This window comes from Xyrauchen texanus, chromosome 48 (genome assembly GCF_025860055.1).
Source record: "Xyrauchen texanus isolate HMW12.3.18 chromosome 48, RBS_HiC_50CHRs, whole genome shotgun sequence".
Taxonomy (NCBI): Eukaryota; Metazoa; Chordata; class Actinopteri; order Cypriniformes; family Catostomidae; genus Xyrauchen; species Xyrauchen texanus.
In genome coordinates this window covers 5,302,153-5,325,778 of record NC_068323.1, presented here as the reverse complement: position 1 = coordinate 5,325,778, position 23,626 = coordinate 5,302,153, and the positions used below count along the sequence as shown (strand labels likewise).

At 43.4% G+C, this 23,626-nt stretch overlaps 1 long non-coding RNA gene across 1 annotated transcript in view; it reads left to right on the top strand.

Moving 5' to 3' along the window:
• Window positions 1-227: 227 nt before the first annotated feature.
• LOC127639413 (uncharacterized) overlaps window positions 228-23,626 on the top strand; it is a 139,774-nt gene continuing 116,375 nt past the window's right edge. The window contains exon 1 of the long non-coding RNA XR_007969964.1: window positions 228-947. This is a non-coding gene — a long non-coding RNA (uncharacterized LOC127639413). The remainder of the gene's footprint in view (window positions 948-23,626) is intronic.

Genomic DNA, 23,626 nt, shown 5'->3' with positions numbered 1-23,626 from the left:
TTAATGCACACGGCTCATTCCAAGGCACTATTTTCAACAACATAAAAACAACAACTTTCCTTTAAAAAGATACATTTGTCATGAGAACCCAAAACAAATAAGGCAGGACTTGTAATGATGATCTGTTCTTAAATGCACAAGATGACAAATATTACCCTGCAGTAGTAAATATATATATTGGCCATAATATATATAATAATTAAAGGAAATGTAAAATAACAGTTTCTTCTTCCTCTGATCTGCTGCATGTTGTTATTCTGTATCATTACAGTCACATATAATGTTGCACAATGGCAGTTTCAAGTGCACAGATCATCAAACATTATTCAACATATTTTGGTCTCACAGCTCCAGTAATTATGCAAATTCTTCTTAATAACGAGGATCTACATGCTGGTTTGGAAAACAGCTGTTGCACCATTGAACAATAATGTACAACGTTAAGACAACGTTATCAGGAAACTCAACACAAGACTGAAATACACTGAAAGATCATTGATGATAGTGTTGTTCCTTTAAAATAATAATGAAAAAACATGATAATTATTTATAAAAATATCCCCAATATGAGGAAAATGCTTTAGAATATTACATTGAGTTGATCTGACCAACACTTTTAGTGTAGATAAAAACATTTAACAAACGCTTGTCTTTTGTCCCTCATATAAAACTGAAGTTTTGGTGAAGATGTAACACAAGGTGAAGATGAGTGTCACACTTTAGACCTGTAACTACTTTCACTCGTGTTTATAATCCATCAACAATAGAAGATAATATACATGAGATGTTAAAATGACCAACTAAAGACTGAGAAATCAAAATAATGCACAAAAATCTTTAAAATGATCTTATAAACGGCACACAACATGACAATTCAAAATTACTTAGAAAATAGAAAAATATTGTAAATATATCAGTAAAAATGTGTTTAGTAAAATATGGTAAAGGTTTATCTAAGACTGTATATTATTGTTTCAGGATTGTGACGGGGTGATTTCTGGTCTAAAGTGCGCACTGATATAAGTCATAAAATGTATTTAAAAAATTATTAAATAATTATTATTATTAATATATAATAATAATTATTAAATTTAATAAAATGTATTATTCTTGTGTGTGTGCTTATTAGATGCAGCTCTGATCCAGTCCTTCCTCACATCTCTCAAGATCACATGTCTCTTAAAGTGATCCAATAAGTTTTGAGTGAGAACAGACAAAATTAAATATAATAAACATTTATAACTCCTTTTTCACTGTGCGTCTTAACAGCAGTCTCATAATTTAACATGATATCAGGATTGTGCCTCAAGACTGCAATGGCAAGATTTACAGTGAAAAAGGAGTTATAATTGTTTATTATATATAATTTGGTCTGTTCTCACTCTAAACCGATTGGATTTTGACAGAGCTGAGATATTCTTCTAATAATCTTCATTTGTGTTTTGCAACACAAACAAAGTCATACACATCTGGGATGCATGAGAATGAATAAAATGTCAATATTAGGTGAACTATCCCTTTAAACTTGGACTCAAAGTGGATAGAAAATGAGGTGGTACTTGGCTTGAAAAGTTTGTATCACTCCCTCATTCAGGAGTCGACTCGTTCACTCCGTCATTCAGAGGAGTCGACTCGTTCAGTCCATCATTCAGAGGGGTCAACTCGTTCAGTCCGCCACTCAGAGGAGTCGACTCGTTCACCCCGTCATTCAGAGGAGTCGACTCGTTCACCCCGTCATTCAGAGGAGTCGACTCGTTCACTCCGTCACTCAGAGGAGTCGACTCATTCACGCCATCATTCAGAGGAATCGACTCGTTCACTCTGTCATTCTGATGAGGTGGTGGATTCACTCTGTTATTCTCCTGTAAATAAAACACAGATTTCATTTACAAAAACATTCAGAAAATAACAGAAACTGACACAAGAGAAACTACCAGCACAACAGTCATCTTTCTGTGAATAAAGTCCTGTTTGAAATAAATGAATAAAAGCAATAATCCACAAGAGTTCATACATTACAGTGAAGTCCTCTTCAGAGGTGGGTAGTAACGTGTTACATTCACTTGAGTAACTTTTTGAAAACAAATGTGCTTTTAGAGTAGTTTAAAAGTGGGTACATTTTACTGTCGCTGAAGTAAATTAATTTTTTATACTTTTACTTATTTACAATAGCCGTTGTTCCCGTCATTACATTACTGGGCTTATTTTTTGTACATGTGCAATTTATTGAGAGATTATTGAATGGGACTTTTACGAGAGCAGAAGTTCACTCAGCTGCGCACGTTGTCACAGACTGTCACTCAAGTCATCACTGCTGCAGCATCATACTCTTCAAAGTGAACAGTGAAAAAAATAATAGTTTCGTCATGCAACGCCTTCATTTAACACCAAGACAAGCTGATATTTCAAGATTAATATCTCAGCTTCAATTTAAGGCAGCACGCTGAAGTTGTGGCTCTAATGCTAACACAGGCTTTTCTTAATCATGAGATTTTCATTTTCAGGATGATTCTGTAACTGGGCTCTTATGACATCAGTTTTTATGTGTACATTTTTAAATCAGTGCGGCAATATATCAGTGAGCTGCTTCCCGCGTGTCATGAGCAGTATTTACGCATTTACTGGAAACTATTGCAGCTATTTCGGGCGGTTTAACTGTATAAAACCATGTAAACATCCAAGTTAAGTGTAAATGCCTTTTGCTCTGCCGTTTGCATGATTGACAACTTGAGAGCGAACAGACAGCATTTCTGCACGAGAGGGGCATGAGGCTGAGTGTGTGAGAGATGTCTGTGTCCGAAAACGTTCATTCATTTGCTATTTCCTCCAGTCTTATGGCAGTTAGTGCACTATATCTCAGAAGTGAGTGAACAAAATAAGTGAGTGAAAATGAACAGTGATCAATTTCACTTGAATTGTGTCGGAGCTCTGGGGCTGGTGACTTCTTAGACATTCTGTCTAATATCTCATTATTGTGTTGCATGGAAGAAAGTCATACGGGTTTGGAACAACATGATGGTTAATGATGACAGAATTTCCACTAACAATAATAATTCTGTAATACATGTTAAATGTGTATTATGTAATGGAATATTGGGGCGTTAATGTCCATTATGTCATTTGTGAAAGTAACGAGTTACTCACTACTTGAGTACTCTTTTAGTTGGATACTTTCTTACTCTTAATCAAGTAATTATATATGTTAGTACTTTTACTTCTACTTGAGTAATTCTTTTTTAATAATTGTACTTTTACTTGAGTACAGTTTTTGGCTACTCTACTAAGTGTTATTCAACTGATCACAAAGTATAGACAGGACATTACTGATGAAAAAAAAAACAGCACCCTCACCATTTGAAAAAAGTCATTTTTGATCAAATCTAGACACTCCAACACCTTATCCTTGAGTAATCATGCTAAATTGCTAATTTGTTACTAGAAAATCACTTGCCATTATATCAAACACAGATGAAAGCTTAACATTGTCTTTGTGTTTGTTTTTGAGTTGCCACAGTACGCAAAAAGACTGGCATATCTTAAGGTCAATATTAGGTATAAAATGGCAAAAAGAAACAGCTTTCTAGAATCTGTCAGTCAATCATTGTTTTGAACAATGAAGGCTATACAATGCTTGAAATTGCCATAAAGCGCCCTGGTCACTTTCAGAACCTCCGCTCCTTCATGGAGGGAATGAGACGCTGTGTTGATGTAGTGACACTAGGCTGCCCTTGCCCGCTAAGGGAAGTGGGCATCCACATTCTCAACTACCTCGATGACTGGCTAATCCTAGCTCACTCTCAGGATGTGTTGTGTGCACACTAGGTGTCACTCTTAAGAGCCCTAGACACAATATAAAAGGATAAAAGGCCAATGGGAATTGGTGAGTGGTATTTGCATGCCCCTCCCCGGAAATACGGGTATAAAAGGAAGGGATGTGCATACCGCTCATTAGGTTTTGTGCTGAGGAGAGGAGAATAAGGTCCTGGACATTTCAATGGTAGGCAGGAGGGAAACATGTCTCGTTCCCTCTGTCCCATCATCTGCGTGAAACCAGGTCCCTGTGTGCACACAACACATCCTGAGAGTGAGCTAGGATTAGCCAGTCATCGAGGTAGTTGAGGCAAGGGCAGCCTCTGCGACCTTCGTGAAGATGTGAGGGAACAAGGACAGGCAGAAAGGGAGGACTTTGTACTGGTATGCCTGACCCTCAAATGCAAACCGTAGGAAGGGTCTGTGTCGAGGTAGAATTGAGACGTGGAAGTACGTGTCCTTCAGGTCTACCGCCGCAAACCTTGATACCGACGCTTGTTAGAATGCCTCTTATTGTCAGCTTCTTGAACGGGAGTCTGTGTAAGGCCCTGTTCAGAACTCACAAGTCCAAGATTGGCCGCAACCCACCGCCTTTTTTCGGTATAATGATGTAGGGGTGTAGAACCCCTTGTGGATTGGTAGTCCGTCGAAGCCATCCGGGTTTGAGTACCGTGCCACAACTTGACGCCGGGTCAGGGAGCTGCCTCCGGGCGCTGAAAAAGGTTCAGTGGTCAGGGTGAAGGCCGAACACACTGGTTATGTGACCCAGGGACTGAGGAAACTGCTCTTTTCATGAAAATGTGGGTACCGCAGCTACTGGAGCGCGCGGCTAAATAAAAGGAAAAGGGAACAAAAGATTCTCAAAAGGTGCCTCCCACATACTCGCCAGCTCCCTGTGCACTTCCGGAAGATGGGCAATGGGGCGGTGCGCAGCTGTGAGCAGTGTCGCAAGCCCAGATACCAATAATCCAGCCGAGAGGTTTCCGAGACGGACAGGACAGGCACGCTCTCCGATGCTGCGCTTGAGAGCTCATCACCTTCACGGGCACTGAATAAGAGGTCGAACTCACCCTGGAAGGAGCCAGCCCACTCATCCGAATGCCTAGCCGGAACAAACGAGCGTGCCAGGAATGGGAGGTCAGCGGGATTTAACCGCGAGAGGTGGTCCCATTGAGGTCCCCGATCGACCCCAGTGCAGCCACTGCGCTGGCCTCATACCCATAGATAGGAGGACCTAAGGAGGGAGCCTCTGGGGTGGCTTGCTTTCTTACGAAAGCGAGCCGCAACCACAATGTTGCCATTGTCATTGCCTCGCAATAAAGACATGACACATCCACGAAAGATGTCTCAGCGTGGGTACGAAAAACAGTGATCATGGCCATCAGAAGGCGAAAAGTATCGACTGCAATCAGGAATAACACACAACCGGAAGGGCATCTTTAAAAAGACGTGTCTTAACAAAGACATTCCAATGTGTGCTGCTCTTTTAGGAATATATTCTCTTTTGGAAAATACTCTAATACAGATGTGCATCTAAACAAGAGGATAAGTACATCAGAGTCTCTAGTTTGAGAAATAGACGCCTCACATGTCCTCCGCTGACAGCTTCATTGAATTCTACCCGCTCAACACCAGTTTCATGTACAACAGTAAAGAGAAGACTCAGGAGGCCTTATGGGAAGAATTGCAAAGAAAAGACACTTTTGAAACAGAAAAACAAAAAGAAAAGGTTCGAGTGGGCAAAGAAACACAGACATTGGACAACAGATAATTGGAAAAGAGTGTTATGGATCTTAACCCCATTGAGCATTTGTGGGATCAGCTAGACTGTAAGGTGTGTGAGAAGTGCCCGACAAGACAGACACATCTATGGCAAGTGCTACAGGAAGTGTGGGGTGAAAGGTCAAGTGCTACAGGAAGTGTGGGGTGAAAGGTCACCTGAGTATCTGGACAAACTGACAGCTATAATGGCAAGGATCTGCAAAGCTGTCATTGCTGCACATGGAGGACTTTTTAACGAGACCTCTTTGAAGTATTTTAAGAAGTTATGAATATTTTTTATAAAATTTTAATAGTACATTTTCACATTATTAATATCCTGACTATATATTGTGATCAGCTGAATGTCACTTTGGTGAATAAAAGTACCAATTTCTTTCCAAAAGAAATGCCTTCAGATGGCTTTTGATTGAATTATTAATTTACTACAGTTTGCTCTGAAGAATAAGAAGTTCATAAATTCTCTTTTCACTACGACAGTCTCCAAACACTTGATGATGTTTTTACCCAGTTAACGCTGTCGACTAAAGTCTGGAGGAATATGTGTGTTAAACCTTCTAAAACAAAAGACGATTGCTCGAGTTTGACTTTGATTTGACACGTGATCTCATCAAACAATCTAACATGCAACAACTGTAAAACACAGAAAATAATCTCTGAAATGCTTCAGATGAAATCAAACTGATCTGAATCTGTTGTAAATTCAGAGACAGAAAGATGTAATGCACATACTGAAGTATCTTACCTGAACATTGTGCTTCATCTCCATATCTGTTGAATAAAAACTCAATTAAACACTGATTTTCTTTGTAAATATTTTTTGAGTATAAAAATAAAAGTGTTCACATATTTAAAAACTCATTTTACCCATTTAATCTAAAATTTTCCTCTTTTATATCAGCTGTATGTAATACTTGCCATTTTGTCCTTGTCTTGAGCTCTTACAGCGAGAGTAAATCACAACAGCAGTTACAGCGACAACCAGAACACCAACACCAACACATATTCCTGCTACAGCACCAGAAGACGGACCTGGATCTGGAGTTTTTATGTCTGATACTGTAATGATGAAGAGAGACAGTCATTAGTGTCACTGAATGTGATCATCATCAGCTCTTTATAACAACTGAAGATCTGATTATCTGCATTAAATGATGAAATCGTCCTCACCGCTGACATTAACACTGAAGCTCTTTACGCTGAAGCTGCTGCTGATACTGCTGCTGATCTCTAGTTGATAAAGTCCAGAGTCTGTAGTTCTGCTGTTTGTGATAGTGAGCTCTCCAGTCTGATGGTCAATCTTCAGTCTGTCTCTGAATCTCTCAGCACCTTCATCACACGCCACATCTGTACAGCTCTTACTGGGATCTTCATTCATTTCAGCTATCACGAAGTGTCATTGAAATACCACGTCATCACAACATCTCCCTGTTTTACAGTATCATCAGTGTGTAGAGTGACAGAATCTCCTTCAATCACCGACTTTATCTTCATTTCAGCAGCAGACACTCCTGAAACACACATGAACAGTTTCTTCTTTTGGGCGAATAAACCTCCACCATAGTAGAGGACAGAACTGAGGAAATAACAACAATTGTACAGAATCTTACCCACAAATTTACAGTGTTAAAGAAACATTAACTGCACCCCATGAAAACTAGGGATGGGCATTTTGGTCATTTTGTCAACTCTGACTAATTACTCGAGTACTTGTTGGTACTCAAGGGGCGATTACATGTTCATATCTGTATATTGTGATTGTTGTTCCAGTGTATCATCTATTCATTTTTATAGGCTGTTATAAAATAGTATGTTACAAAATGTACAAAAGATTCAAAATATAACTATCATATTTTGTCATTATGTGAAGATTCGCTGTCCAACTCAGAAACAGTGTGAACAACGCGTGTCTGTCTGTTCTTCCTTCAGGTCACCGTAGTAATCTTAGTAAGTGTGCACCAGTTTTATAGTAATTGTCTGTTTAATGAAAAAGGAGTTACATTGTGGTCTGTTACAACTAGATCTCTTCAGAAGACATTGATTAAACCACTGGAGTCATATGGATTACTTTTATGGTGACTTTATACACTTTTGGAGCTCTGGCACCAATTCACTTGCATTGTGTGGACCAACAGAGCTGAAATATTCTTCTAAAAATCTTTTCATTTGTGTTCAACAGAAGAAAGTCACACACATCTGGGATGGACACACACACACACACACACACAAACACACACACTTGTTCTTCCAGTAAGTGCTTAAAACTCGGCCGATACATTTTCCTGATTGGCCGGTTTATGTCTTCAGGCCACGAGGGCGCCGATAATCGCCTGCTTGTGAAGGAGCATCTGAGATATGTAAACAAGCAATCATGGTTAGTTTTGTTGCTATGTGCCTTCGTTTTACTACAATAACAGACCGGTGTGCAACAGTCTCATATCAGACAGACACGTGTGAGCTCATAATGTTAAAGTGCTCGTCTGTTTCATTCTCTCTCCTCAACAGTTCCCTGTAACTTTAAATGTCTTGTCTAATGATCAAAACGGAAATACCAATAAAACATTTATCCAACCATTTACAAACATGTGGATATCTTGTTTAAGCAGATGTAATTCACGAACATTCAGTGTTTTCTTCCGGTTGAGCGCTCATCTAAAAGTTCCTCTGATTCACAAATCATGACGGTCACTCTGTGACAATCCAAGCAGGTGATCCAGGCCGTTTAAACTGTCAGGAGATTGCAGCTCTCGCTGGAGCGTGTGAGATCAACTTAAGTAAAAGTGCTTCACGTGATATGAGTAAATGTCTTATTCACTTTGTACTGTATGTCCAATTTATTTAATTCTGTATTTTATAAGAAAATGCAATTGCCAATATGCACATGCCATCCATGGAAACTGGACTACTGTGTGTACTGTTATTTTGTGTTTACTCTCATCCTTTAAAGTGACCTTGAATTTGAAGAAAGGCACTAAATAAAACAAACTTATTATCACACAATTTCATAAATAACATAAAATTACTAAAATATGAATACAATTTTATTTAGCACTATATTTACAATATTTCACACAAAACTTTAACTGTAAATAAGAATATTGAAAAAATTTGTATTGTAGTGATAATAAGTTTATTTTATATAGTGCCTTTCTTCATATTCAAGGTCACTTTACAGGATGAGAGTGTGATGAGAGGATGATAAATGTGTGAAAGCTCTCTGGATATCTGCATCGCCATCTGTGATTAAAACACTCATATCAGTCAACCACTAACTAAAACTGATAAAAAACTGAAAAGACAGTTCCCCTTCTGTCGCTCTCTCCACGTTGTGTCAGAGAAGCGACACTAGGGGTCTCTCTTGAGTGCTGATATTCACCTCTGAACTATGAAAAAAGGCCAATGAGAGTTGGCAACCAGTATTTGCATGTCCCGCCCCCGGACATACGGGTATTTAAGTGGCGCAAATACGGGAGTTCATTCAGAAAATTTCTTCGGAGACGATGGTCGTGTCTGCAACTGCTGCGTGTACACACAGAGTTCCTGCTATCCCTCTGCTGCATGCTGTTGGATTCTACGGCACACAACAGTGGCTTTCTCCTGTTGCACGGCTGTGCTCTTCCTGCCCCTGGGCACTTCGACAGCGCAGATTAAAGAACTCTCACAAGTTTTTTTCATAAAAGAGTGATTTTATTTAAAAGAGTAATTTCCTCTAAAAGAGCAAAACACAGCGGCGTTGAATGTCCTTTTAAGGACGCGTCTTTATAAAGATGCCTTTCCGCCCCTGTGTTGTTTCTGGATGTGGTAGAGTGCTCTCCGCTTCAGACGGCCACAGGCGTTGTCTCGTGTGTCTGGGTAGCGATCACACCGAGGCTGCGTTTGTGGATGGTTCATGTTCTCACTGCGAGAACATGACCATGACAACGTTGCAGTCGCGGCTTGCTTACAACCGTGAGCAAGCCACTCCAGCCACCCCCCGTGTTGCTCCTTCTTCCCACGGGATTGAGGACGATGCGGCTGGTGATGGAGGCGATTTGGGGATGGCAGCGAGGCCCCCTCGGACCACCCGCACCCCAGCATGCTCGTTGAGTCCCTTCCGTGCTCGAGTCGGCAGCGAGTCTGCCGACCCTCTTGCGATGGAAGCAGATGAGCACGGCGGAGCGCGCCACGGGTACGAGGCGATTCCCCAGGTGGGTAGGGCGGTTGCGATCCATCTATGCCCCGGAACCCCTACCACCTGGCGAGGTCGCCCCGTACTCCCTTCCCGGACCTGTAGAGCAACCTCTTCACTGACAGCGAAGGCCTACAGCGTCACCGGACATGCCGCTTCGCCCTGCATGCCATGGCTCTCCTGCAGGTCCACTAAGCCAAGGCACTACGCAACATGCACGGGGTGGCCCTGATCCCGACACGCTGCAGGAACTGCGCCAGCGTACCAACCTTGCCCTGAGAGCTGACGAAGGTCACAGCGCAGCGCTGGGCAGGCGATGGCCACGCTTAGTGGTCCAGGAACGTCAACTGTGGCTGAACATGGTCGAGATGCGAAGCCGACAAGACTCGCTCCTCAACGCCCCTGTCTCCCAGTTCGCCTCTTCGGCGCACACCGCCGAGGACATTGCGCAGCAGTTCTCCACGGTAAAGAAGCAGACGGAGGCCATCTCTCACATCATGCCTCGCCGCAAGCCTGCCGCCACGGCCCATGCCCCGTTTGCTCGCCGAGGGCGTCCTCCCATGGCCAGAAGACAAGCTCCTGCTCCGCATCAACCCGGGCCCAGCTCTCAGCCCCAGCGTCGAGCAAACCGCGGGAAGCACACGTCCCCTGTCTCACGGACCCCCTCGAAGGCCCCGTAAGGCTCCCAGGCGCTCCTGAGACAACGCACCCAGAGCTCAAGACGTTAGCTCCGGAGGTGGTAAGACCGCTCTGTCCCCTGGTGGAGGGCCGGGAGGAGAATCCTTTGTTTTTTCATTTGCCGTACCCAAATTCTCAATAAAAGAGCTATTTCCTTTGTCTCTGGGGCACATGGCCCACAAATGCCGTTCTCACGGCACTCTGCTTTCAGGCCTCAACAGTCCCGGCTCCATGGATGCGGTGTCCCCGCCTTCAGCCCCACGACTGTTCCCCGGCCGGCTGGTTCAGACGAGTCCAGAGGACGCCTGCATCAGACCTCCTCCTCAGTCACGAACCCGCCCCCTGCCGGATGCGCGGAGCAAGGTAAGTGCTTTGAGTTTATTCTCAGCACCAGAGCCTCGGGACGCCACGTTGCCTCCCGACGCTCGCTACCTGTTCCAAGCACCGCTAGTGGCCCCGCCGGGTACGCCCAAAAACTTGTCCCCTTGGTGCCCCTAGCACGGAGTTTAGAGGCGTGGCTTTCACTGCCCAACCCGTCACGCTGGCTGCACCGGACCATTCCACTCGGTTACGCAATTCAGTTTGCCAGGTCTCTGCCCCCCTTCGTGGGCGTACATTTTTCCGCAGTACACGGCCAACATGCACATTCCCTGCGTGAAGAAATCGCCTCCCTTCTATTAAAGGACGCGATAGAGCCTGTCCCTCCAACCGAAACGAAGAAGGGTTTCTACAGCCCTTACTTCGTTGTACCCAAGAAAGGTAAAGGTGGCGGCTTACTGACTCGATCTTGGACCTGCGAAGTTTTCAATCGGACCTTGTCCAAACTCCCGCTCAAAATGCTCACCCAGAAACAAATTCTATCTGGCGTCCGGCATCTAGATTGGTTCAGAGCGGTAGACCTGAAGGACGCGCACTTCCACGCCTCAATTCGCCCTCGACATCGACCCTTCCTAGAGTTCGCGTTCGACGGCCAGGCGTATCAGTACAAAGTCCTCCCCTTCGCCTGTCTCTGTCCCTCGCTCTTCACGAAAGTCGCAGAGGCAGCTCTTGCCCCGCTCCGAGAAGCCGGCATACACATACTCAATTACCTCGACGACTGGCTCATACTGGCCCACTCCCGAGAGTTACTATGCGACACAGAGACCAGGTGCTCAGCCACCTCAGCCGCTTGGGGCTTCAGGTCAACTGGGAAAAGAGCAAGCTCTCCCCGTCCAGAGCATCTCTTTTCTCGGTCTGGAGTTAGACTCAGTCTCAATGACAGCACGCTCTCCAACGAGCGTGCTCAGTCAGTGCTGAAATGCCTCGCTACCTTCAAGCCAGGTGCCGTGGTCCCGCTAAAATGTTTCCAACAGCTCCTGGGGCATATGGCATCCTCCAGCGGCACGCGGCTGGGGTTGATGCATATGAGACCACTTCAGCACTGGCTCCGACTCGAGTCCCGAGACAAGCATGGCGCCAGGCACGCACAATGTAAAGTTACTTCTGCCTGCCGCCAAACCTTCAAACCCTGGACAGACCTCTGCTTTCTAAGGGCAGGAGTACCCTTGCAGCAGGTGTCCCGACGCGTTCTGGTCACAACCGACGCCTCAAATTGGGTTAGGGCGGCAGTGCAACGGGCGCAAGAGTCGCAGGCGGTGGAATCGAGGCCAGCTGCGCTGGCACATCAACTGCCTAGAGCTGCTGGCTGTTTTTCTGGCCCTGCAGAAGTTTCTCCCGCTAATTGAACAAACACGCCCTAGTCAGGACAGACAGCACCATGGTCGTAGCCTACATAAACCGCCAAGGCGGAGTACGCTCCCTCCACATGTCACAGCTCGCCCGTCGTCTCCTCCTTTGGAGTCAGCAGCGACTCAAGTCACTGCGCGCCACTCACATCCCCGGCAACCAATGTGATAGCGGACCAGCTGTCAAGACAAAGCTTGCCTGGCGGAGAGTGGAGGCTCCACCCCCAGTCGGTCCAGCTGATTTGGGACCGGTTCGGCAAGGCTCAGGTAGACCTGTTTGCCTCCCAAGAAACCTCCCACTGCCCGCTCTGGTATGCTCGGACAGAGGCTCCCCTCGGGCAGACGCGTTGGCACACAGCTGGCCTCGCGCAAGCACGCATTTCCCCAGTGAGCCTTCTTGCACAGGTGCTATGCAAGGTCAGGGAGGACGAGGAGCAAGTCATTCTGGTAGCCCCTTACTGGCCCACCCGGACTTGGTTTCGGACCTCACGCTCCTCACGACAGCCCCTCCCTGGCGAATTCCCCTGAGGAAGGACCTTCTTTCTCAGGGACGGGGCAAGCTCTGGCACCCTCACCCAGACCTCTGGAACCTCCACGTCTGGCCCTTGGACGGGATGCGGAAGATCTAGCCGGCCTACCATCGACCGTCATAGGTACAATCAATCAAGCCAGAGCCCCCTCTACCAGGCATCTTTATGCTCTAAAGTGGCGTCTGTTCGCGGACTGGTGTTCTTCCCGAGCCGTAGACCCGCAGAAGTGCACAGTTAGGTCAGTGCTCGTGTTTCTTCAGGAGAGGCTGGAGAGGAGGCTGTCCCCCTCCACCCTCAAGGTGTATGTCGCCGCTATCACGGCCCACCACGACACGGTGGACGGCAAGATGCCCGGAGGATGACTCCCTCCCGGCCTAACCTGTTCCCCTCCTGGGATCTCTCGGTCGTCCTTACGGGACTCCAGAGACCCCCCTTCGAGCCGCTTGACTCAGTTGGACTCAGGGCCCTCTCTCTCAAGACCGCCCTGCTGATCGCAATCGCTTCCATCAAGAGGGTCGGGGACCTGCATGCGTTCTCTGTTAGCGACGCTTGCCTGGAGTTCAGTCCGGCAGACACTTTCGTGATCCTAAGACCGCGACCGGGCTACGTGCCCAAGGTTCCTACCACACCCTTCAGGGATCAGGTAATGAACCTGCAAGCGCTGCCCCGGGAGGAGGCAGACCCAGCCCTTTCACTGCTGTGTCCAGTATGCGCTTTGCATATTTATCTGGACCGCACACAGAGCACCAGATGCTCTGAGCAGCTCTTCGTCTGCTTTGGGGGACAGCAGAAAGGGAACGCTGTCTCCAAGCAGAGACTCGCCCACTGGGTTGTCGACGCCATTTCCCTGGCTTATCACACCCAGGCCATGCCCCCCCCCTTGCGGGTCCGAGCCCACTCCACCAGGAGTGTTGCGTCCTCATGGGCACTGGCTAGGGGCACTGACCTAGCAGACATTTGTAGAGCAGCGGGCTGGACAACACCTAATACTTTTGCGAGATTCTACAATCTCCGAGTTGAGTCAGTATCGTCCCCGTGTTTTCTCAGGTACCGATCCCGTAGAACTGGTAGCACCCCCACGATCTGACCGGGTGAATCGCTTGCACCTAGCGCCCTTCCCCCTAACCAGCGGAAACAGTGCGCCTTCATTCCCAGGAGATCCCAGGTTTGGGACACTGGTTGATTCCTCCCTAGCCCTCGTGGGTCGCAGTTCAGCGGAGGAACTCGCCGACCCAAGCCACTGCGGGTACCGCAAGCTACCCTGTACTGGTATAGGTGCTCCACATGTAAGGCCTCCTTTGGACTCCCCCTGTGTGTAAAACTCCCGTGTTTCCCTTAGGCAGTCACGGCTGCCTCGGTTGCCGTGCTGTATGTTCCCCCCTCTATGAGGCTGGATCCACCACCGCACCAACTTTTCCACATAGGCCCTCTCGGGTAGGCATGGCCTCCGCAGGGTCTTCTCCGCCCTGAATAAGGGCTAAGACCCCCTTCCCTCAATGCGTGTAAGGGCCCCGGCCTTAGTTGCTCTATGCGAGAAACATAGAGAGAAAAGAGGCCCGGCCAGGCTTGGCCCATTCCCAGGTTGGCGGCCAGCACCTTGTTCCCCCCTCCAGGGTAACGATAAGGAATCCTGATGGCTTAAATGGGGCATTGGGGAAGGGTACGTGCAGCCTGATACAGTTGGTCGTCCTGCACGTAAGAATACCTGCTCGCTCCTGTATCAGCAGTTCACGTACACGGCTCAGCGCATGGCACTTTTATAAGTGGACCCCTAGTGTCGCCTCTCTGACACAACGTGGAGAGAGCGACAGAAGGGAACGTCTAGGTTACGTATGTAACCTCCGTTCCCCGATGGAGGAACGAGACGTTGTGTCTCCCCTGCCACGTCGCTGAGCCGAGCCACTGTTGTGGCCGGACCATTTCCGGCTCCTCAGAAAAATCCTGAATGAACTCCCGTATTTGCGCCGCTTAAATACCCGTATGTCCGGGGGCGGGATATGCAAATACTGGTTGCCAACTCTCATTGGCCTTTTTTCACAGTTCAGAGGTGAATATCGGCGCTCAAGAGAGACCCCTAGTGTCGCTTCTCTGACACAACGTCTCGTTCCCTCCATCGGGGAACGGAGGTTACATACGTAACCTAGACGTTTTAAACATCTGCTGTTTTTTTTTTTATAATGGAAATTGTGTTAAAAGTGTGTTTTTAAAAGAGATTCAATTTATATGTGAATTAATATACAGGTAAAGTGAAGATTATTTAATCATATTTGTTTTAAATCTCTCATTAAATGACTCACCAGGTTTGACAGTAACAGTGACAGTGAAAGTCTTCATAGTCTTATTGTTGTTGATGAAGGTATGTAGTAGATAATCTCCAGAGTCTGTAATTCTGGTGGTCATGATGGTGAGAGATCCAGTCTGATTGTTCAACTTCAGTCTCTGAATCTCTCATTATAATCACCTGGACACTTCACATCTGTACAGAACATACTGAGATCTCCATTGCTTCGAGCTACAAGGACGTAATTGAAGAACCAATCAATAACATCAGATTTGTCATTCTGTAATCCAGTAACAGCAGTGCGTAAAGTCAGAGAATCTCCCTCCATCACTGACACAGACATCTTAATTTCTTCATCACCAAACACACCTGGAGACACAAATGAACAGTCACTCTTCAAGATGCACAACAGGAAAACACTGTGAAAATGATTCTTTTACAGGTCATATTGTCAAGATGACACAAACACAACAAGAACATTCACTCATGACACAAACTAACATCTTTCTCAAATATGTCTTGTACACATCCATGTACACAACACAATCCACATTACATTCACACTGTATATCCTCCATCATGTACACAACACAATCCACATCACATTCACACTGTATATCCCTCCTCATGCACGCAACACAATCCACATCACATTCACACTGTATATCCCTCCTCATGTACGCAACACAATCCACATCACATTCACACTGTATATCCCCTCCTCATGCACACAACACAATCCACATCACATTCACACTGTATATCCCTCCTCATGCACACAACACAATCCACATCACATTCACACTGTATATCCCTCCTCATGTACACAACACAATCCACATCACATTCACACTGTATATCCCCTCCTCATGCACACAACACAATCCACATCACATTCACACTGTATATCCCTCCTCATGCACACAACACAATCCACATCACATTCACACTGTATATCCCTCCTCATGCACGCTAACACAATCCACATCACATTCACACTGTATATCCCTCCTCATGCACGCAACACAATCCACATCACATTCACACTGTATATCCCTCCTCATGCACGCAACACAATCCACATCACATTCACACTGTATATCCCTCCTCATGCACGCAACACAATCCACATCACATTCACACTGTATATCCCTCCTCATGTACACAACACAATCCACATCACATTCACACTGTATATCCCTCCTCATGCACACAACACAATCCACATCACATTCACACTGTATATCCCTCCTCATGTACACAACACAATCCACATCACATTCACACTGTATATCCCTCCTCATGCACACAACACAATCCACATCACATTCACACTGTATATCCCCTCCACATGCACGCAACACAATCCACATCACATTCACACTGTATATCCCTCCTCATGTACGCAACACAATCCACATCACATTCACACTGTATATCCCTCCACATGCACGCTAACACAATCCACATCACATTCACACTGTATATCCCTCCTCATGCACGCAACACAATCCACATCACATTCACACTGTATATCCCTCCTCATGCACGCAACACAATCCACATCACATTCACACTGTATATCCCTCCTCATGCACGCAACACAATCCACATCACATTCACACTGTATATCCCTCCTCATGCACGCAACACAATCCACATCACATTCACACTGTATATCCCTCCTCATGCACGCAACACAATCCACATCACATTCACACTGTATATCCCTCCTCATGCACGCTAACACAATCCACATCACATTCACACTGTATATCCCTCCTCATGCACGCTAACACAATCCACATCACATTCACACTGTATATCCCTCCTCATGCACGCAACACAATCCACATCACATTCACACTGTATATCCCTCCTCATGCACGCTAACACAATCCACATCACATTCACACTGTATATCCCTCCTCATGCACGCAACACAATCCACATCACATTCACACTGTATATCCCTCCTCATGCACGCTAACACAATCCACATCACATTCACACTGTATATCCCTCCTCATGCACGCAACACAATCCACATCACATTCACACTGTATATCCCTCCTCATGCACGCAACACAATCCACATCACATTCACACTGTATATCCCTCCTCATGCACGCAACACAATCCACATCACACTCACACTGTATATCCCTCCTCATGCACGCAACACAATCCACATCACACTCACACTGTATATCCCTCCTCATGCACGCAACACAATCCACATCACACTCACACTGTATATCCCTCCTCATGCACACAACACAATCCACATCACATTCACACTGTATATCCCCTCCACATGCACGCAATCAAATAAAAAAAATTATAAATAAAGCCGTTCAGTTTCCTCGGACAGTCAAATGTATATTCAGCGAGACATCCCATTTGGATTCACGTGAGAAACAGACCATGACTTCCTCAGTCCATTGGTTTTATGAAATACATCGCTTGTTGTGGGCATGTAAATATTTGCGGCCATCCTTAGTAACTATTCTCACTTTGGCCGGGAACTTCAGTGTAAAAGCGTCCCTTCGTCACTGCAAGAGTTTCTTGAATGAGTGTTACTACACAAAACAAACTCCAGCCACTAGGCAAAAAGAACACAAAAAGAAACAAAAATGGTGCCCAGCTTCCTCAGACAGTCAAGAGTATGTACAACGAGACAGCCCACCCGGGGGCCATATGAAAGTCACCAAATTGTTTACTCACCCACTGACTTTATAAAAGACAATGCTTGTTGTGGGCGTGTAAATATTTTGCGGCCATCTTTAGCATCTATTCACAATTTGGGCGGGAACATCAGTGCAAAAGTGATTTTCCGTTGATGTAAGAGTTTCTTGCATTCCTTGAATCGATTATGTTTTTCTCTCATTAAATTCGCAAAGTCTGGGAACAAGAAAATGCTGTGATTCTTCCTAGAAAGCTTTCCTTTGATCTTCACGCAACACAAGATCTTTATCGGATGATCTCAGAAATTTGGCCAGAATTGATCGTGGCCCGTCTCCCTCAGCCGATCTCTGTGAGCTTGCACGATTTCCAGTTTATGGTATGTTATGTTGAGCAGACTTGGGAAGAGCTTGTCTAGGAATTTCACCATATCTCGACTTTCTTCATGATCAGGAGTTCTAATAATCCGGACGTTGTTTTGCATTTTTTGTCACATCTTGGTTGCTAGCGGATTAGCAGCTAATTCCCTCTCCGAAGACTCCAGATAATCAATCTGTCTCTCGACCTTCGACAATCTTTTAACCAACTCATAGAATTTAGTTTCCTTCACTGTACTCGGTCGACGTACAGCGAGATCCTCCAAGTCAGCAACAACCTTCATCAGCATCACAAACACGTGGACAGCTGACACTGAATTTCTCCCGCCACACTGTCCAAACCGAGTCCCCGGTCTGCGGGCCTGTCAGAGGTTTCAGCTTGAGCACGTAAGTGTCTATTAATATCTCCAGAGCCTGAGGATTTTGAATTCTTTGCCATGTTGACTTCAAAGAACAGATATGTAGCAGTGTGTATCGAATCGCAACGGATTATAACATAAAAATGATTCAAAACTAGCAAAGTGCTAGTTACACGTCTGGCCCTCGCATGGCATCACATGACCCACTAGTGTATATCTTGACTATCCCTTGGCAAAATGTTTTTATCTTTGCAGACATAAATCTAACCTAAGCAGTTTTGCTTCTCAGAAAACTTTTTAAATAATTTTAAATACCCTTTAAATAGCCTATTTAGTACTGGAAACAAAATGAACATTATTCAAATTATTCAAACTAAGAAATCTTCACTGCCATTTTTAGTTACTGTTTGTTCATTCTCTATAATTGCATCCCAAACCAATATTTCCCGTTTACAGCTCAATGCATTTTCAATTATACAATAATATAGTCTACTATTGACTTGATAACGATTACTTCTGATTCAAGTGCTCAATTACATACTTTTCTATTGTAAAAGTGAATCAGAGTTTATAATCAGTGTGTTCAGTTCATCATTTGTCCAGCTGGAGTCATCAGTAAAAGAGTTTGTACACAGTCAAGAGTGTCCGGACTTTATTTTTTATAAATCATGATATGTTCGTGGGAAATTGCTTACGCATATTTGAATGCCCATTTGTATGGCAAGCCGATTTAACTTTTATTCATTTCCAGGATATGAATTCTTGATATCAACAATTCAATTTTCACTAGTTAAAATGATAGTTATTGATATCAGGAATTCGATATCTACTAGTAACAATGGAAATTTTTGATATCAGAAATTAAATTTCCACTAGTAACAATGCTAATTCTTGATATCAACAATTACATTTGTACTAGTTAAATCCTTATTCTAGATATCAAGAATTGTATTTCAACTAGTAAAATATATAATTCTTGATATCTGTAATTGTATTTTCACTAGTGAAATGTCACCATAGGCTGCCATTCAAAATAAATTGTTGATATCAAGAATTGATTTCTTACTAGTTATAATTCCGAATACACATATCAGCTTTGTATTTATATCATTTTTGATATCAATAATTACATTGTTACTAGTAAAAATGTGAATTCTTGATATCAAGAATTACGTGGTTACTAGTAAACATTTAAATTCTACATATCAACAATTGAATTGCTACTAGTAAAAATTTTAATTTTTGATATCTGAAAATGTATTTATGATATCAACATAATTTCAGATATCTAAAATGGCTTTCTTACTAGTAACAATCACATTCATGATATCAGAAATGAACATTGTCACTAGTGAAAATGGAATTATTGAGATCAAAAATGAACATTGTTACTAGTAGCAATTCAATTGTTGATATCAAGAATAGACATTTCAACTAGTGACAATTGAATTCTTGATATCAAAAATAAAGGTTTTTACTAGTACTAATTGTATTTCTGATATGTGAAATTGGAATTTCAACAAGTAAGAAATCAATTCTTGATATCAACAATTGATTTTGAATGGCAGCCTATGGTGACATTTCACTAGTGAAAATACAATTACAGATATCAAGAATTATAATTTTTACTAGTTGAAATACAATTCTTGATATCTAGAATGAGCATTTAACTAGTAAAAATGTAATTGTTGATATCAAGAATTAGCATTGTTACTAGTGGAAATTTAATTTCTGATATCAAAAACTGCCATTGTTACTAGTAGATCTCGAATTCCTGATATCAATAATTATCATTTTAACTAGTGAAAATTGAATTGTTGATATCAAGAATTCATATCCTGGAAATGAATAAAAGTTAAAACGGCTTGCCATACATTTGTGTGTACGCAACGTTTATACATCAGGCCCCTGCTGTCTATGGGCACTCAGCTCAAATTGCACTAAAACTGCCCAGAAAGTGCTGTTACTGGAGATTAGGGCTTTTTTATATTTCCACCAGATCATTGCATCAGGAAAAACTCATGATTTGTCATAAATGATGATGATATTTCACAGGTCACCATCATTGTTATCACATCTGCTCTATTAGACACAACTGACCTGCAGAAGCTGTTGGAGGATAATCACTATTTTACAAAGAAATTACGTAAACTCTGATTGCAAACGGCTGTTTTTCAAAGTGCTGTCGCCGTGACAGATATGAGGTCAAACATAATCTAACGATGATTAAATATGATCAAGATGTAACGGGAGGAACGGATCCCGTCTCCACCGCCGCAGCACATGGTCTACTGTTTGTGAAAGAATAAGTGATTAAAAATAATGTCATACTGTGAAAATTATGTGTTTGTATTTATATTGAATGCAGTAAATAATACTGTTCAATGGAAATGGCTGTTATTAAGATTTGACATAGAATATGATCATATTGAAGTAAGATTATTATTATTTATTGTGGGTTAATAATTTAAGCAGTGAAGACACATATTGCATGTCTAGTGGTAGTTTTTATTTTTATGATATTTTTTAGAAGTGTGTTAAACATGTGAGGGTCAAACTGTTTCATGTCCCACGTGATCATACAGGATCAATGAATCAAGAATAAACTGGTTTAGCTGATATTTGAGAACTCATGTAATTTATTCACTGTAAACCATAAACCATTTATAATAACTTTTATTAACATTAAAATACATTATGATTACATCCTATAAACCTGATGTAGATCATAATGAATAACAAGGGCTACACCCCAACCCGCAATGTGTTCACCTGCACAAACGCATTGCCAAATAATCCTAATGATAATAATCATTATAAAGCACTTTTTAAACACAAGTAAAGGCAACCACAGACATATAAAACTGCCGATAAATAATAAAACCGCCAAAAAAGTCACTTCCGCATTGAGAAATCTATAAATAAATAATAATAAACATTTCATTTTTATCTGATCACGAGCTAGAGACGTGAAATTGACGTTCACATTTGAGAAAACTGCGTCACTTTCCTCCTTCATCGATTATAAATGTAAATAAATGTCTTACCGTCTATGAGCAAAACCCAAATCAGCAAAACAAACGATTCCTTCATTCTTAAAATCCCCGAGAATAAATGAAGATAAAAGTTTTCTGCTGGTTTAATGGCGACGACAATCTCGCCTGAAATGAATGAAAAGTGAAAGTAAAGGTTTTCCTCTGTCCCACTTCAGCAGTACTGCTTCTAAAAATCTGGGATTTGGTCAAAAGAGAGTAAATATGCTAAACATCAGAGTCGCACCACAATTACATAAAAGTTCATTCATTTGACCTTTTGCTTCAGAGTTGTGACATGACAATATTTCAGTTGTTTTTATCAGGGCCGTTTCAAGATATTTGGGGGCCCTAGGCAAAAGAGTGAAGTGAGGTCCCAAGTCCTCCCTCAGGAAAATTTGTAAAATTCAGATGGGATTTCTTGTATTCTGGTGCATTTTAAGAGTCATGAATTACTCTGTAGTACGCTACACAAAGTGGCCACTAGAGTGTAGTAAAGGACACGGTGTCTTCAATGAGGCATTGTTGCTGAGTGTGGGAACGACAGTTTCTCTTCCACTGACAGCTAGTGGGGGACCTGATGGGAGGTGCGCGACGGTGGATGTCACTTCAACATTACAGTGATTAGGGCACTCAGTGTTTGTCGTTGCATAGGGGGAATCCCTCTAGTTTGGGGGGCCCCTCTCACTCACGGAGCACAGTACTGAGTGATAGCGCTGTCTCACTGTGGTGGTTTGTTTACAGTGGTTGATAATGTTTGACGAGGGCAGATACACAACCTAAACGACCGTGTGGCCATCGGGGGCCCCCTTCAGCTGGGGGCCCTAGGCAACTGCCTACCTTGCCTACCCCATTGCGACGGCTCTGGTTTTTATAACTAGTAAAATATACTAATATCAATAAATCATCATAAAGTTAAATATAGCGCTAACATTTAAAAACTATATAAATACAATATTTTTATTATAACTAATAAAATATTAAAAGATCATTATTTTGAAATAGTTGATGAAGTCTTAATGAGGGGGATGGGATCCGCTTGGAGGCCAAGTGTGACTCAAAGACTTCAATGCTTCGGTCACACTAGACTTTGTGCTCCATTCACTTCCATTCAGAGGCCAAAAACACTCATTCATGAAAGGCACAGGTTTACAGAATGCCCTCATGAAGTGGGCAATGTTGGCATCTGCTGGTGAACTGCTGTAATTGCTGATGTGACATTTTTACTTTATCTTTTACATTTACATGTTACTTTTCCCTCTAAAGAAGGAGTGCTTGTTTCTAGTATTAAAGACTCTGTTTGACAATATTCCTATGAGATGATAATGTTAGAGCCTCTCTTATCCTGTGTTAAAGAGGTTGATGATTGAACACCAGTGGCGATGCTTTAAGACGACACAGGAAGCACGGCTTCCCCTAAAATTTCATAGAAAATGCTCGTGTGATATGAGCGTGAAGAGATCATCTGTGCTCCGCAACTGCTTTCGGGTCCTTGAATAACATATAACGTACGAGTAAGGGCAGCCGGTGGACTTTCTGGTGCCCTCCTAGGACAAGATGGTGCCCCCTAGGGAGTTGGTGCCCTACGTAGACTGCATACTCTGCGTATAGGGAGCGGCGGTACTGGTTCAATGCTACTGTCTGTGGTGAGTAGAGATTTACTATGTAACTTGCTGTTTTTATTGTGTTTTGTCATATTTACTTTCATCATTATTCTTAATACTGCAAAAACAATTATTATTAGGCCTAATTGCACATTGAAAAGTAATTTCTGTGTTTGAAACAACAGGAGGACACCAGCAGGACAAAAATGTATATCTCAGAGCTTGAGTCGGGACTCCCCTGCTAGTGCCCCTCTTTTATGGACAGCACACCAAATCTGTTTACCTTAATGTACTCCAGGACTATATACAGTAAACGAATGACATTTTGAGCCCTAGATCACGCAGCCTTAGCCCCGTGGTAGTCAAGGGCCCCTGGGCCAGGACCCATTGGCCCGGTCAGTAATCCGTCCCTGGTCTTGAGACACGTTTTTAAAAGTTTATTAGGAGAGAAGGTATTTTTAATTTGACACGACTTCTAAAAACGCAGTGCTCCTGCATGACATGCTGAAAATAAACATGGCGCAATGGTCAAAGATGTCCGTCTGTTGCATGTTTTGGAAAACATTTGAAAAACAATAAAAAGATTATCGAGATTAAAT